The sequence below is a fragment of the Octopus sinensis genome, linkage group LG28 (genome assembly GCF_006345805.1).
Source record: "Octopus sinensis linkage group LG28, ASM634580v1, whole genome shotgun sequence".
NCBI classification, from domain to species: Eukaryota; Metazoa; Mollusca; class Cephalopoda; order Octopoda; family Octopodidae; genus Octopus; species Octopus sinensis.
In genome coordinates this window covers 3,246,512-3,263,557 of record NC_043024.1, presented here as the reverse complement: position 1 = coordinate 3,263,557, position 17,046 = coordinate 3,246,512, and the positions used below count along the sequence as shown (strand labels likewise).

At 39.9% G+C, this 17,046-nt stretch overlaps 1 protein-coding gene across 3 annotated transcripts in view; it reads right to left on the bottom strand.

The window, feature by feature from the left end:
* The window catches only part of LOC115225771, a 95,597-nt gene that overhangs the window by 3,139 nt on the left and 75,412 nt on the right, over positions 1 to 17,046 (bottom strand). The gene's annotated exons all lie outside the window — the stretch shown is intronic.

Below are 17,046 nucleotides of genomic sequence, written 5' to 3'. Positions count from 1 at the left end.
TATATATATATATTATATATATATATAGAGAGAGAGAGAGAGAGAGAGAGCAATAAGAAAATGGATGGGATCAATAGGTGGTATTCATCAACTTTTAGACATTATATTATGTCTATTTATTTATTTATTTACTAAAATGACAATTACAAGAATATACATACATGTATAACATATGCTTTACATATAAAATATATTAATATATAAAGTTACCAGTAATTATTAAAATATAACATACAGGAATTTCCCAATTTATATTCCTTTATATTCCTGTATGTTATATTTTAATAATTACTGGTATCGTTATATATTAATATATTTTATATGTAAAGCATAATATGTTATACATGAATGTATATTCTTGTAATTGTCATTTTAGTAAATAAATATATAAGTTAACATAATATACTGTCTAAAAGTTGATGACTACCACCTATTGATCCCCTCCATTTCTTTATTGCTCTATAAATTAATGGTAAAATAACTCTTTACCCTCACACATTTAGTACACTCGGTAATGCAATTGCAATGCAATAAAGAAAACACTTGTGTATTAATAATTGGGTATTCTACCAGCAGTATATTGGATAGATATTATCCCTTAGTTGGTCGAATTCACTACCCCTAACTCTCTTGGAATATATATATAAACATAAATAAATATATATATATATCATCATCATCATCATTTAACGTCTGCTTTCCATGCTAGCATGGGTTGGACGGTTCAACTGGTGTCTGGGGAGCCCGAAGGCTGCACCAGGCCAGTCAGATCTGGCAGTGTTTCTACAGCTGGATGCCCTTCCTAACGCCAACCACTCCGAGAGTGTAGTGGGTGATTTTATGTGCCACCGACACAGGTGCCAGACGAGGCTGGCGAACAGCCACGCTCGGATGGTGTTTTTATGTGTCACCGACACAGGTGCCAGACAAGGCTGGCAGACGACCACGCTCGGATGGTGTTTTTTTTTTTTTATGTGCCACCGACACAGGTGCCAGACGAGGCTGGCGAACGACCACGCTCGGATGGTGTTTTTATGTGCCACCGACACAGGTGCCAGACAAGGCTGGCAGACGACCACGCTCGGATGGTGGTTTTTATGTGCCACCGACACAGGTGCCAGACGAGGCTGGCGAACGGCCACGCTCGGATGGTGTTTTTATGTGCCACCGACACAGGTGCCAGACAAGGCTAGCAGACGACCACGCTCGGATGGTGTTTTTATGTGCCACCGACACAGGTGCCAGACGAGGCTGGCGAACGGCCACGCTCGGATGGTGTTTTTATGTGCCACCGACACAGGTGCCAGACAAGGCTGGCAGACGACCACGCTCGGATGGTGTTTTTATGTGCCACCGACACAGGTGCCAGACGAGGCTGGCGAACAGCCACGCTCGGATGGTGTTTTTATGTGCCACCGACACAGGTGCCAGACAAGGCTGGCAGACGAACACGCTCGGATGGTGTTTTTATGTGCCACCGACACAGGTGCCAGATGAGGCTGGCGAACGGCCACGCTCGGATGGTGTTTTTTTTTTTTTTATGTGCCACCGACACAGGTGCCAGACGAGGCTGGCGAACGACCACGCTCGGATGGTGTTTTTATGTGCCACCGACACAGGTGCCAGACAAGGCTGGCAGACGACCACGCTCGGATGGTGTTTTTATGTGCCACCGACACAGGTGCCAGACGAGGCTGGCGAACGGCCACGCTCGGATGGTGTTTTTATGTGCCACCGACACAGGTGCCAGACAAGGCTAGCAGACGACCACGCTCGGATGGTGTTTTTTATGTACCACCGACACAGGTGCCAGACGAGGCTGGCGAACGGCCACGCTCGGATGGTGTTTTTATGTGCCACCGACACAGGTGCCAGACAAGGCTGGCAGACGACCACGCTCGGATGGTGTTTTTATGTGCCACCGACACAGGTGCCAGACGAGGCTGGCGAACAGCCACGCTCGGATGGTGTTTTTATGTGCCACCGACACAGGTGCCAGACAAGGCTGGCAGACGACCACGCTCGGATGGTGTTTTTTTTTTTTTATGTGCCACCGACACAGGTGCCAGACGAGGATGGCGAACGACCACGCTCGGATGGTGTTTTTATGTGCCACCGACACAGGTGCCAGACAAGGCTGGCAGACGACCACGCTCGGATGGTGTTTTTATGTGCCACCGACACAGGTGCCAGACGAGGCTGGCGAACGGCCACGCTCGGATGGTGTTTTTATGTGCCACCGACACAGGTGCCAGACGAGGCTGGCGAACGACCACGCTTGGATGTTGTTTTTATGTGCCACCGACACAGGTGCCAGACAAGGCTGGCAGACGACCACGCTCGGATGGTGTTTTTATGTGCCACCGACACAGGTGCCAGATGAGGCTGGCGAACGGCCACGCTCGGATGGTGTTTTTATGTGCCACCGACACAGGTGCCAGACAAGGCTAGCAGACGACCACGCTCGGATGGTGTTTTTATGTGCCACCGACACAGGTGCCAGACGAGGCTGGCGAACGGCCACGCTCGGATGGTGTTTTTATGTGCCACCGACACAGGTGCCAGACAAGGCTAGCAGACGACCACGCTCGGATGGTGTTTTTATGTGCCACTGACACAGGTGCCAGACGAGGCTGGCGAACGGCCACGCTCGGATGGTGTTTTTATGTGCCACCGACACAGGTGCCAGACAAGGAGGGCAGACGACCACGCTCGGATGGTGTCTTTTTATGTGCCACCGACACAGGAGCCAGATTTGGCTGGCGATCGGCCACGATTGGGTGGTGATTGTTACGTGCCCACAGCATTGGAGGCCAGTCGGTGCGGTACTGGCTACGCCCACGTTCGGATGGTATTCTTGTGTCCCACCGGCACTGGTACCACAAAGATACAAATTCCATTGATGTTCATCTATTTTGATACGTATGTACAGATACATAGACACACATATCCATACACATATACATAGACACATATGTATATACATACATAACCTCGGTTATAAACACAAATATATATACACACACAAATATATATCACATGTGTTGTGTGAATGAATGAAAAAAATCCAGAATCCCAGCAAAGAAAATCAAACATTAACTCACAGACCACGCAACACTTCTAAGCAAGAATATTTAACCAATATTTATACAAAAGTTAAGAGGGAATCAGAATTTCTCTGGCGATTGGCTTATAAGTAGGTAGGTTTGATATATATTTTGTTAGGTCTGATCGTATGACTGAAGGAGGCCAGAATTTAATGAGAATTTAATGTTAATGAGGAACAATATGTTTAATTTACTTAGTGTTTCCTAACGAACTGGACGTTTTGCTTTGACCAACAAAATGAAAAAAAGGGATAGTTTGTTTTGTGTGTGTGTGTGTGAGAAGAGAGAGAGAGAGAGAGAGTAGAAAGTGAAGTAGAAAGAAAATATCTGTGAATAAATATGCATAAATTTGTGTATAGATGATATAGTTGTATGTGTGTGTGTGTATATATATACATACACATATATATATATACATACACACATGTATATGTGTGTGTGTATATATATATATATATATATATATATATATATATACACACATGCACAATATATATTTACATGCATATACAGGTACACACACACACACACATATATATACATATTTATATAGCTAAATATCAACCTATATGCACATACACACACATGTATATATACATACATTTATGTATATATCCCTGCCACACACACACACATTCACACACACATTCACACACACATTCACACACACATTCACACACACATTTACACAAGTATACACAGAAGCACATACACCCTGCAAGAGCTCCATAAATAGATTTCTAATTGGAGACAAGGAGATAGAGATGAAGTGAGAGGGAGAGGAGAGAGAGAGAGAGACAGAGAAAGAGAGAGACGGAGACAGAGAGAGGAAGACCATCAGACATTGGATCATGTCATGTTGGTTCAGGGCATGAGGAAAGGGGGGGCTAAAGCAACAAGGAGGCATTGAGCATTGAGGAAGGATATTGTGTGCTTGCGTATGAGGACACCACAGAAAGCAATATTGTAATGTTTAAACAATTGAAGGATGTATAAAATGGTTGATTTGATCAAAATATCATTGGTTAATATTTTGTTTTAAATATGCAATAACATTTGGCCCATTTATTTACTTTTATTTGTGTGTTCTTTTCCATGTGGTCGCGTTAGGGTTGGGCAGCAATCATATAAGTTAATTACTGGTTTGTAATTATAACAAGGAGGGTATTATCATACAAAGAAGGTGGTCTTATTAGGTTGTTTGATGAGTGAGAAATAGTAGCTAATTCCCCCTCAAATTACATCCTAATATTTTAAATAAGGAAAGGATGTAGATAATGAATTATAGCAAGCATGGAAAATCTATTTTGAGAAGTGGGCCACATGAATCATGATTCATCATCAGATGATGAGCCATGGCTTATCATCAGAAGGGCTGCACTAATAAAAAAAAATTGAAGGAGACTGTTTTTTTTTTTTGTTAGGCATGCTATTTAAAAAGTCCCAAGGGCTACAGTTTGTCCATGACCGAGATAAGGTCTTTAGACATGGGTGAGTGTCTTCGCCGGTTTGTGCAAGATACGAGCAGGACAGTGAAACTGTCCTGCACACGATTGTGCAATGCCTCAAGATGACTGAGCTCTGGGCTTGTGTTGAACACCTGCTGTCGCATTCGAGAAGAGTACAACTGTCGAGCGAATCTCTAAGATCATTCTGCCGACCTCCCTGAATAGAAAGGAGCGAGCCTGTTTTCTCTCGGTAGTTGCTGCTGCGAAAGAGGTAGTATGGAAGATGAGAGTGAAAGGAATTGCATCAGGCATGTTCATCTCCAGTCTCGAGCTAATCGACTTTTTCGTTTTCCCCATGAAACGGAAAATAAGGCTAGAGAAGAAATGCCTGTCGCAAAGTGTTTCATAAAAATATGTTAATGAAAAGTATGTTTATGAAGTATGTTGCGAGTGAAAGAACCTGTTTAAATGAGAATATAAAAAGGAGAAAGCAAAGCCTTCAGTGTGAGTATGTGGTTTGTGGGGTCGACCGTGTCCTCCGCTTCATTTTTTGTTAATCACTCATTCTCATTTAATTGTATTTATTTTAATTGTTTGTTTATTCATACGTTTCGTCTCATTCGATACCCTGACCCCAATGTTTGTTTTGTATGTCCTCGTATTGTCCCCTCTTTTTCTGAACCTCATGGTTAATAAAGAAATTGACTGGTTTAGAGCCAGAAGAACCAAGACAGAAGACTCAACCTGAATACTTACAACAGACTGGGCAATGCTACTAAAAGTACCGAAAGAGTAAATGGTGATATTAAAATGGGTGACAACAGAATGGACTCTGCTAAAGGTAGCCAAGGACCAGGTAGGGCCATGACACTGGGTGACAACAGGGTGACCCCAAGGGCCATATGGTGATATTAAATAGGGTGATAACAGAGTGGTCTCTGCTAAAGGCAACCAAGGGTTGTTAAACCAAGTGATGATTAAATCTGCCACACATAATGTGGAATGGTCAATTAATGACATAAATGAATAAGAGTTAATTAAGTTCTGGGACATTCTAGTACAATATTGATAATGGATTATGGAATACAACAAAAGACAATAGAAACTGCAAAGGACAAAAGGCCTGGGATATTCATAAGGCAACCAGCATTTTCAACAAATTAGTTAATAACATTTGACATATTTGGTGACAAGGAGAGAAAGAGAGAGAGTTGGGATCAGTCTTCACACAACTTCCTATGGATTGGCTGGTCCTTTCTGTTTCATATCTTAGAGATTATATGTAACTTGATAGGAATTATAAAACCAGATATGGCTGTGTAAAGAAGATTGCTTCCTAATGACATCATGGGTTCAGCTTTAGCTCCACTGTATGTCATCTTGTGAAGGATTTTGGCAGACGGAAACTAAAAGAATCTTGTGTATATAAGTGTGTGTGTGTGTGTGCATGTGTATTTGTGTATATTGTATCTTCTTGTCTTGACATTATGTGATAGTTGTAAATGAGCGTCACTGTTATACAAGTGGTGTAAATTGTTTCCAGTATACTGTGAGAACATGCCTGGCAATGGGGAAATATTATCTTGCTTGGAAACAGGTGGGGGTTGTCCACAGGAAGGGCATTCAACCTCAATAAACTCCATCTGATCCATGCAAACATGGAAAAGTGGATATTAAAATGATGATGATATATGTATATATATACACGCACACACATACACATGTAATGTGTATGTATATAGATGTCAAGAATAGTCAAAATAATTTAGGATTGTAATTTGCATATGACTCCTAGAGGTCATCTTAAGTTGAACCTTAATCGTAATTGAAGAGAATAGAGCGGAGAGTGTGTGGTGAGGGTGGCAGATATTATGCGGGGTGTGGAATGTGGAATATGGGGTGAGGGCTTGTTTGTGACGGCTAATCAATACTGAAAAGTGTCTGTGAGTGGGTGTGTATGTGTGTGTGTGTTGGTAAGTGTATGTGTGTGTTGGCGTGTGTGTGTGTGTATGTGTGTGTTGGCGTGTGTGTGTGTGTGTGTGTGTTGGTGTATGTGTGTTGGTCTGTGTATGTATACATATTATATATGTGTACTTATGTGTATACTGTGTACATGTATGCATGTGTGTATATGTATATACTGTATATATGTATGAGCTGGTGTGTGTATGGTTGTATGTAAGTGTGTGTGTGTATATATATATATATATTTATGTATGTATGTATGTATGTATGTGTCTGTTCTTGTCGAGTCATTTATCCAATGCCAGCTTGAAAAAAAAAAGATGTTAAATGACAATGAAGACAACAACAATGACGACTGTGACGATGATGGTGATGATGGAGGTAACAGTGGTGGTGGTGATGGCGGCAGTGATGATGATGATGATGATGATGATGCATATGTAAATATGTTGGTAAGTAGTATAGGTATGTTAAAGCAAAGTGGTTCAAGAGGATTTTTTTTAACATAACAAGAATGTCTTTGTAGGCCAGGGTCAGAGAAATTTCGAGATTTATACGTGAGGCAGGTGAAAAGGAATGGGGGAAAGATAAATAAATAATGCAAATAAATATGGGAATTATTCTTTCATTCTTTTACACGTTTCAGTCATTTGACTGCAGCCATGCTGGAGCACAGCCTTAAAGAGTTTTAATCGAAGAAATCCACGCCAGGACTTATTCTATTGGTTGTCAAGTGATGGTGGTGGTGGTGGCGGGGACAAACAGACACAAACACATAAACACATAAATATATACATATACATACATCATCATCATCATTGTTGTTGTTTAACGTCCGCTTTCCATGTTGGCATGGGTTGGACAGTTTGAATGGGGACTGGCAAGCCAAAAGGCTGCACCAGGCTTCAATCTGATCTGGCACTGGCAACAACAATGCTTGAATGGTGTTTTTCTATGTGTCACTGGCACAGGAGCCAGTCAGGCGACACTGGCAATGATCACACTCGAATGGTGCTTTTAACATTCCACTGGCATGGATGCCAATCATGTGGTACTGTCATCGGCCATGACAACAATTTCACTAGCTTAACTTTGCAAGTATAGTTTATTGTCCAATGAATGAGGGGTATTCATAAGTGGGCTGGTTACACTCACTGGCATAGGCCACAGTTATGGTCTCACTTGGCTTGTCAGGTCTTCTCAAGCACAGCATATCTCCAAAGGTCTCAGTCATTTGTCATTGCCTCCGTGAGACCTAATGTTCGAAGGTCATGCTTCACCACCTCATCCCAGGTCTTCCTGGATCTACCTCTTCCACAGGTTCCCTCAACTGCAAGGGTGTGACACTTTTTCATACAGCTGTCCTCATTCATTCACAACACATGACCATACCAGCACAGTTGTCCCTCTTGCACACCACATCTGATGCTTCTTAAGTCTAACTTTTCTCTCAGAGCACTTATTCTCTGTTGTGTATGCACACTGGCATTACACATCCAGTGGGGCATACTGGCTTCATTCCTTGCAAGCTTACGTATGTCCTCAGCAGTCACGGCCCGTGTTTCACTGCCATGTAGCATGGCTGTTTGCATACATGTGTCATACAGTTTACCTTTGTCACCAGCAGAGGTAGAAGCTCTCTGAATTTTGCCCCGGTTATTGTTAATTTACATATATATATATATATATATATATATATATATATATATGACAGGCTTCTTTCAGTTTCTTTCTACCAAATCCACTCACAAGGCTTTGGTTGGCCCAAGGCTATAAGTAGAAGACACTTGCTGAAGGTGTCACACAGTGGGGCTGAACCCTGATCTATGAGGTTGGGAAGCAAGCTTCTTACCAAAGTCACACCTGTGCCGAAAGTAATCTTGTGAGAAGTGGGAATGTAAAATAAAATATTTGCTTTGTATCTTGTTTTTTTTTTATTATCTTTTTCACTTGTTTCAGTCATTAGACTGTGGCCATGCTGGGGCACCACCTTGAAGAACTTTAGACAAATGAATCGACCCCAGTACATATTTTTTGTAAAACCTGGTACCTATTCCATTGGTGTCTTTTGCTGAACTACAGGGAACATAAACACACCATCACCAGGTGTCAAGTGGGAACAAACATGAAGACATGCTTCCATACATACATGTCTATAATATACATACATTATTTATCTCTATCCTCATAAAAAGCAAAGTTTGTTTGTTTGTATGTTGACAGCTGAAAACACCAAATAAAATTGGTAGTATTTCAGGTTTTTTGTGTCATTTCAATTAATTTGACCATTCTACAGATAACGTGTATTTATTTTCTGAAAACAGTTTGGTGGTGGTTGGTGGGGATTGTGCAAATCTCATCTAAGACGTGATTAGACTGTAGACATTTTCTGTCTATGGAAACATGCACCATCATCATCAGCAGCAGCAGTAACATCACCACCACCACCACTAGCTGTAGCAACACAACCACCGTCATCATTACTTTCACCACTATTACCACCAACACCACCACCACCACTGTTGTGTCTGGGGAGAGTCATTTTCTTTAACACACTCACCAGTAAAATTTCCACTTATTTCCTATTTTTATTCTCTTAAAATTCTCGCTGCATCTTGCAACCTTTTCAGTAGTCTTGACTCTGTCTGTTATTTCAGGGCTATTGAAAAGGTTGCAAGATGCAACGAAAATTTTAGGAAAATAAAAAGAAGAAATAAGTGGAAATTTTAAAAACATTATAAGGTACAAAAAGAAAATGACTCTCCCCAGACACAACAGAATATGCTTCAACACACGAACTCACATAAAGAATTTTGCAAACCAAATCTAAAAATGAAATATATATATATGTACATATATATATGTATATATATATATATATATATATATATATATATATATAATATATATATATATATATGTACATATATGCATACGCTTGTGTGTATATATGCATACGCTTGTGTGTATATATATACATACATACACATATATATATACATACATATATATATACATACACTCTCGGAGTGGTTGGCGTTAGAAACACTGCCAGATCTGACTGGCCTGGTGCAGCCTTCGGGCTCCCCAGACCCCAGTTGAACCGTCCAATCCATGCTAGCATGGAAAGCGGACGTTAAACAATGATGATGATGATGATGATGATGATGATATATATATATGTACATATATATATATATATTTCATTTTGGGATTTAGTTTGCAAGATATATATATATATATATATATATATATATATATATACATATATATACATATACACACATATATATGTACATATATGCATATTCATGTGTGTGTGTGTGTGTGTACTTTCACACATAAATCAGGAATGAAGAGAGGCAAAAACCAGTCCAGGTAACTCCTCGTGAGTCTAGTCCCAGCTGACAAACTGTAGTGCAACCCAGTTGTGTGACCCAATTGATGAAGAAGGAGGACTGTGAGGAGTGGCAAGATGCTGTGAATTCCCCTCCACCCATGCCAGCAGAGAAGAACTGTCTGATAATGATGATGACAATACAACAACAGGATGATGACAATGAAAACTATGATGATGATGATGATGATGATGATGATGATGATGATGATGATGATGATGATGATAATGATGATGGTGATGGTGGTGGTGGTGGTGGTGGGGGTGGTGGTGGTGATGATGATGGTGATAACGATGATGATGATGATGATAATGGTGGTGATGCTGATATATCTCCCATTTATGCGTCCATGTGTGTGTGTGTGTGTCAGAGGCCTTCACAGTACTGGAGAGCTTTGTTTTTTATCTGCTCTACATTAGAGATTGCAGGTCATTAGTAAAAGGTCAATATAGGTCACTTCTTCCTGCCTCTAGTAGCCCAGTTTCCATAGAGACTAACTGTACAAGTGGGTGTGGTATATATACTGTTGTATACCTTACACACACACACACACACAATATATATAACTTTCAAACAGAGACAGTCAGATGAATAGATAGCTGCAATGTGTGTGTGTGTGTGCATATGTTTGATGCGCATGTCTGTGTGTGTGTGTGTATAAAAATTTATGTGTGTATATATATATATAAACATATAAATGGATGTGTATGTATATATATATATATATATATAATATATATATATATATTATATATATATATATATGTATATACATGTGTGTGTGTACGGAGTGGAGGTGCAATGGCCTAGTGGTGAGGGCAGTGGACTCACAATCAAAGGATTGCGATTGCAATACCCAGACCAGGCGTTGTGAGTGTTCATTGAGCAAAAACACCTAAAGCTCCACGAGGCTCCGGCAGGGGATGGTGGTAAACCCTGCTGTACTCTTTTACTGCAACTTTCTCTCACTCTTTCTTCCTGTTTCTGTTGTACCTGTATTTCAAAGGGCCAGCCTTGTCACACTCTGTGTCACACTGAATCTCCCCAAGAACTACATTAAGGGTACATGTGTCTGTGGAGTGCTCAGCCACTTGCACGTTAATTTCACGAGCAAGCTGTTCCATTGATCAGATTAACTGGAACCCTCTTTGTAGTAACTGACGGAGTGTCAGGAATGTGCATTAGTTCACCAAATGTGTGTGTGTGTGTGTGTGCATATATATGAGTGTGTGAGTGTGTGTGTGTGTATGAATGACTATGTGTATATATATGTGCGTGTGTGTTATATATACATATGTGTGTACATATGTGTGCATGCCTGTATGCTTGTGTATGTGTATATGTGTGTGTGTGTGTGCATAAATATATGTGTGCATCTTTCTTGGTCTGGCCGTTGTCCATGCAACATCAATATTTCTCCTTCTGTCTGTGAAATCTAGTATCCCTGCTGTAAGGCTTCATTTCTACACACACCAGCTTAATTTCATTTGTCCTTAGTCGAAAGACACCTCTTGTTATGTCCTGTTATTATTTTTATTGTATTTGTGTAACATTGTCCATTTTTTTTTCCTGTCCTTGTTTTCGTATACATTCGCTGCTTTCTTCCAAGGAATCTAATGCTCTTAGCTTAGTTTTTTCTTGGGGCTGGCCAGATTGGAGCAATCTTGAGTATAACCAGCCGAAATTGCAAAGATAATCTGGAACTCGACTGAAGAAAGAAAACTCCGAATGACCTGTCCTTGTTTTCTTTGAATCATCTATCTGGATGTTTTGTTGTCCCTTTTTTGTATCACCTAACTGTCTGGATGTTTTGCATTCTTGTTCCATTTTGTATTTTTCCCTATATATATATATGCACAAATATATATGAGGATATTATTTATAATAATATCAGCGGTTTAGCATGTGTAAAAAACCTATAATGGTATGAATTATCAATTAATAATTTAAGGTACAAGCAAGTAGCACCAGCATGCTACCTAGTGGTTAGAATGACCAAACCACAAGTTATCATTTACACATACGGGTGAAAGTGAGCAAATGAACAAAAACTAAGAACCTCGTTTCAATAACATACACATTGGTTGAGATGAATAAATTCTATAACCATGGATCAGCATTGCTCACTGATGAGAACAAAGAGTATTTCCCATAGTTTGAAATTACAGGTAATATGAGAATGTATGGCTTTCAATTTTTTATTATTTTTGTTATTAAGATTGTGTTCTTAGTTTTTGTTCATTTGTCCACCTTCATCCTAGTGTTTAAGTGATAACTTGTGATTTGGTCATTCAAACCGCTAGGCAGCATGCTGGTATATATGCTGCAGGAGTGATTGAGTGGTAAGAACCTTGTTTCCCAACCACATGGCCCTGGGTTAGATCCACTGTGTGGCACCTTCAACAAGCGACTTCTACTAATAACTTCCACTAATAGCCTTGTCAGTGAATTTGGTATACAGAAACTGAAAGAAGCCTACCGTATATATATATATATATAGATAGATATATATATATACTGTTGTGTCTGGGGAGAGTCATTTTCTTTTTGTGCCTTATAATTTAACACAGTCACCAGTAAAATTATAAGGCACAAAAAGAAAATGACTCTCCTCAGATACAACAGAGAGTGCTTCAACACACAAACTCACATAAAGAATCTTACAAACCAAATCCAAAAACGAAATAAATATATCTCTTTACTCTTTTACTCTTTTACTTGTTTCAGTCATTTGACTGCGGCCATGCTGGAGCACCACCTTTAGTCGAGCAAATCGACCCCGGGACTTATTCTTTGTAAGCCCAGTACTTATTCTATCGGTCTCTTTTGCCGAACCGCTAAGTGACGGGGACGTAAACACACCAGCATCGGTGGTCAAGCAATGCTAGGGCGACAAATACAAACACACACACACATACATATATATACATATATACGACAGGCTTCTTTCAGTTTCCGTCTACCAAATCCACTCACAAGGTATTGGTCGGCCCGGGGCTATAGCAGAAGACACTTGCCCAAGATGCCACGCAGTGGGACTGAACCCGGAACCATGTGGTTGGTTAGCAAGCTACTTACCACACAGCCACTCCTGCGCCTATATATATATATATATCAGGGGCATGCACTCTCAGGTATGCAAGGTATGCGCTGCATGCACTGTGAAAATTAGATAAAATAGTTACTTTGTTTCAAAGAAAATCCCTCCTGTTGTTTTTGAAATATTTTGTCTCCCCTTCTGCTCTCTCACTGACTCGTACTTCTGCTTTGAGAAGTCATGCTTTGAGAACCCCACCCCCCACATGACAGACACTCTCTGTCTCTTTGTTAGTGTAGAATTGTTGCTGACCTGGTTCCACTTTTGACTCGTAAAACAAGAGTAGTCCCATAATTCTTGAGTTAGCCAACTGAAATGTTGGAATAGCCTGGCGGTAAGTTTGAATTTTGTTATCCAAAACATCTGTTTGCACTATTATATTTTTGGAGCGTTCTGAAAACAAAAATATAATCTATATTATATTTCTTATTTCAGAAGTAGCTAATTAATCTTAAATTAATTTAACTAAGGTTATTTTCCCGTTTTGTTGAAATTGACTTACAATTTACGCACACGCTTCCACGTGGGTTCTTATATAAGAGCAGCCTTTTACGAAAAGAGTGAAATGTGTGTTATAAATGATATTTTGAGAAATAGTTTTTCGAAAAGAGACTTCAATGGAAAATAATTAATTATAAATGGTGGGAGCCCAACACCGAATTTACCTAATTTGCGAAGCAACAAGAAATTCACGAGACAATTTCAGGTTAATCTCTACAGAGCCATTTTTTATTCCCTGCTTATTCTAGGTCATACGGGGATGATTGCATATTCATAATCTCCCATATGTAAATCGTAGGAATCCGAAAATTTTTTTACTGAAAAATTGGTGGGGGGGGGGAGAAATTCATTGCATGCCCAACCTCAGAGTCGCCGCACGCCACTGATATATGTGTGTGTGTGTGTGTGTGTATATATATATATATATATATATATATATACACACACACACATATATCATCATCAAAATTCCATGCCAGCATTGGTTGACCAGATTTAATGTGTCCAAGGACTGCATTGATATCCAATGTCTGGCATGGTTTTTATATCTGGATGCCCTTCGTAACACCAACCACTTTACAGCATGGGCAGGGGTCACCAGGCATCGTATAGAACTACAAAGCATACGAGAGGTGAGCAGGGTCAGCTTAATGTTAAGGGATGAAGGAATTACTATGAAGGGCTGGGCAGAGCTGGTTCTTGTAGAAGGATCTTCATGGCTACTTCTATCAGTAGGGTAATATATACATTTTAAACTGAACTATGATGGACTCTCCTGTCATTAGGCAATATATGAAGGTTCGACAATTTCTTATCAAACAACCACAAAGAAGATTTATTTATAGTGATCAAATTTTTGTGTAGACATAAACTCACTCCCTGCATCAAATCAACATTACCCGTACAGGTGCAACGGAAAATAAAAATAAGAAATAAGTGGAAATTTTACTGGTGAGTATGTTAAATTATAAGGCACAAAAAGAAAATGACTCTCCCCAGACACAATAGAATAATGCTTTAACATGTGAACTCACATAAAGAATCTTGCAAACCAAATCCAAAAACGAAATATATATATACTAGCTGAGATACCTGGTATTGCTCAGGATTAAAATGGCATAGTCTGGTTATAATATATTACAGTTATTTTGAAACAGGTGATATGGGAAAGTGCAGCATTCACAACCAAACATTTGTGGAGTAAATGGTGGACTAATTCGACTCAGCAACATGCTATGTGTGTGTTTGGAGTATTTCAGGCCCTAACCTGTGGGGGTTATGTGATTTTGAATGCACCGAGAAGCTGTCAGTGGATATACTCCCTTTTGCAGCAGTCAGCACTGTGTGTAATACAACCCATCATCTGAAGTGTTGACACCTCCTTCAGGTTTGGTGTGCTACATCACTCATAAAGTAAATTTGGAGGAACTGTGGTTGTTATAATGGGTAACAGGGAACCAATGAGGTGATAGATTTGCCCTTGAACTTTGACGTTGTCGTAAATTCATGTTTGTCTATCTTCTTAGATGCACCAAACGATGTCATTTGCAGAGATGTATTGTCTGATATTGTTCAGAAAATCCTTTGACTGGATGGAAATGCCTTCTAGAAGATCCATAAGAGTTTGAGAAGGAGCTGGTAGTGCTCGCCTGAGCAGCACATATCATTTGTTTCATTTGAAAATTTTAAAGCGCTACAGAAAAGACAACTTGTGTTTAGCACACCAATTTGGACAGAGTTCTTATTTTTAAAAGAATGGGATGGATCATATCTGAAAACAGCTTCAGGAGTTGTGAAGATTGAATTTGTACGTAGTTTGTTTCTGAGAGCTTTTCTATTGGACCTCTGTCTAATAATTAAAACATTGATTTAATGATCCAGCATTAAGTGCTGCAACATGCATTTGCTGATGTTGAGAGAATCTAATCTAGCTTCTCTCTTCAGACTCTTGCTTTCTGTTTTCTACAATCCTCCTTGGAGAGATTACATCTTTTTGTTTGTGGCATATTTTTCCCAATATTGTAAACAAAAAATTATGAACATAGAAAGAAATTATACATTAATCCCTATTTTTGTAAACAGTTGTAGCCATAAAAAATGTTATTTTAAGAGAGCAGAAATTGAAAGAAGATAAAGCGAAAAGAACAGAGAAAGAATATTGTCTCCTTCCATTGTCTTTTTGTTCTTCATGTTGTTCAGGCTTTCGGCAGGCGAAGAGAGAAGACTTCAAGTACAAACGTTATTTACAACTGGTTTATTTACAGGAAAGGTGTAGTGTGCTGCTCTCAGCTACCATCTTTAGCTGTTAAGCTCCGTTAGTGTGGGCGCATTGCCTCTGGAGATAGACAGGCAGAAAGCCTCAGCCAGTGGTGGTGTTCAGCCAATGCTGCTGTGAGGTGGTGCCAAAAAGAGAGAGATTTGAATTGGGTTTTCCCTTTATATAGTTTCCATCATGAGCCTCGTTGTGATCTCGTGCATGGCAAATGGATGTAGGCGAGGTCCTGCTGCAGTCTCGGAGATGGCAATGGCTGCTGCGAGATCTCATCCAATATGGCACTGACTGCTTGTGCCACTACAATCTTGAGTAAGGACCAAAGTTATATGAACAGGATTTACATTTGGTGAAGACTTAAAATATACAAAGCTACATAAAGCAGCAAGCCAGCAGAACCATTTGTCTGCTGGACAAATATCTAGTTGCATTTCTTCAGGTTTTAGTTCTGATTTCAAATTCTACCAAGGTCAACATTACCCTTCATCCTTTTGGAATCAACAGACTAAAATACCAGTCATGAATTGGGGGTCAATGTAATCAACTCCCCAACTCCTCAAAATTATTTTTATAGTCCCACTAATCCATTATCCTGGATTAAAACTTTCTTTTTAATAACCCTCTAAAGATGAAAGACAATGCTGACCTTGATGAGATTTGAAATCAGATCACAGAGACTTAAAACAGATGTCATGAAGCATTGTATCCAACCCTCTAATGACTCAAACAATTTCTAGTACCCTTCTTAAAAGCATTACATCAGAATGTCCCACAAAAACTGAACACAACAGATTTTAATATTTAGGCGCAGGCTGAGAGGATAAAAGGTTTGCTTTGTAACCATCTGGTTCATGGCTCCCTACTCCTGCATGACATCTTGGGCAAGTGTCTTTTAATATGGCCCTAGGCCGACCGTGAAATTTTTTTCCACAAGTTCCAGACCCCAGTAATGAACTCATTTGCAAACATCCAATCAGAGCTCACCTTGACCTTGTTGCCAAGTTAACAAACACACTACCAAGTAAACTCAAGTCGGAGAACAGTGCTGTTAAGTTGACCGATCGCCAAGTTATACCTGATTTTTAGAAGGAGACAAGTAATTAGATAGATTCACATCTATACCTATTATCAGATTTTGTTGGGGCCCCATATGGTAAAGATGTGGATGGGAAAAATGTGGGTAGAGGGTGATGTGCTAGCAACCCTCTCCCCTTACTGTTTTAGAAAGTAAACAATAAAACAAATAACTATGCAGAGG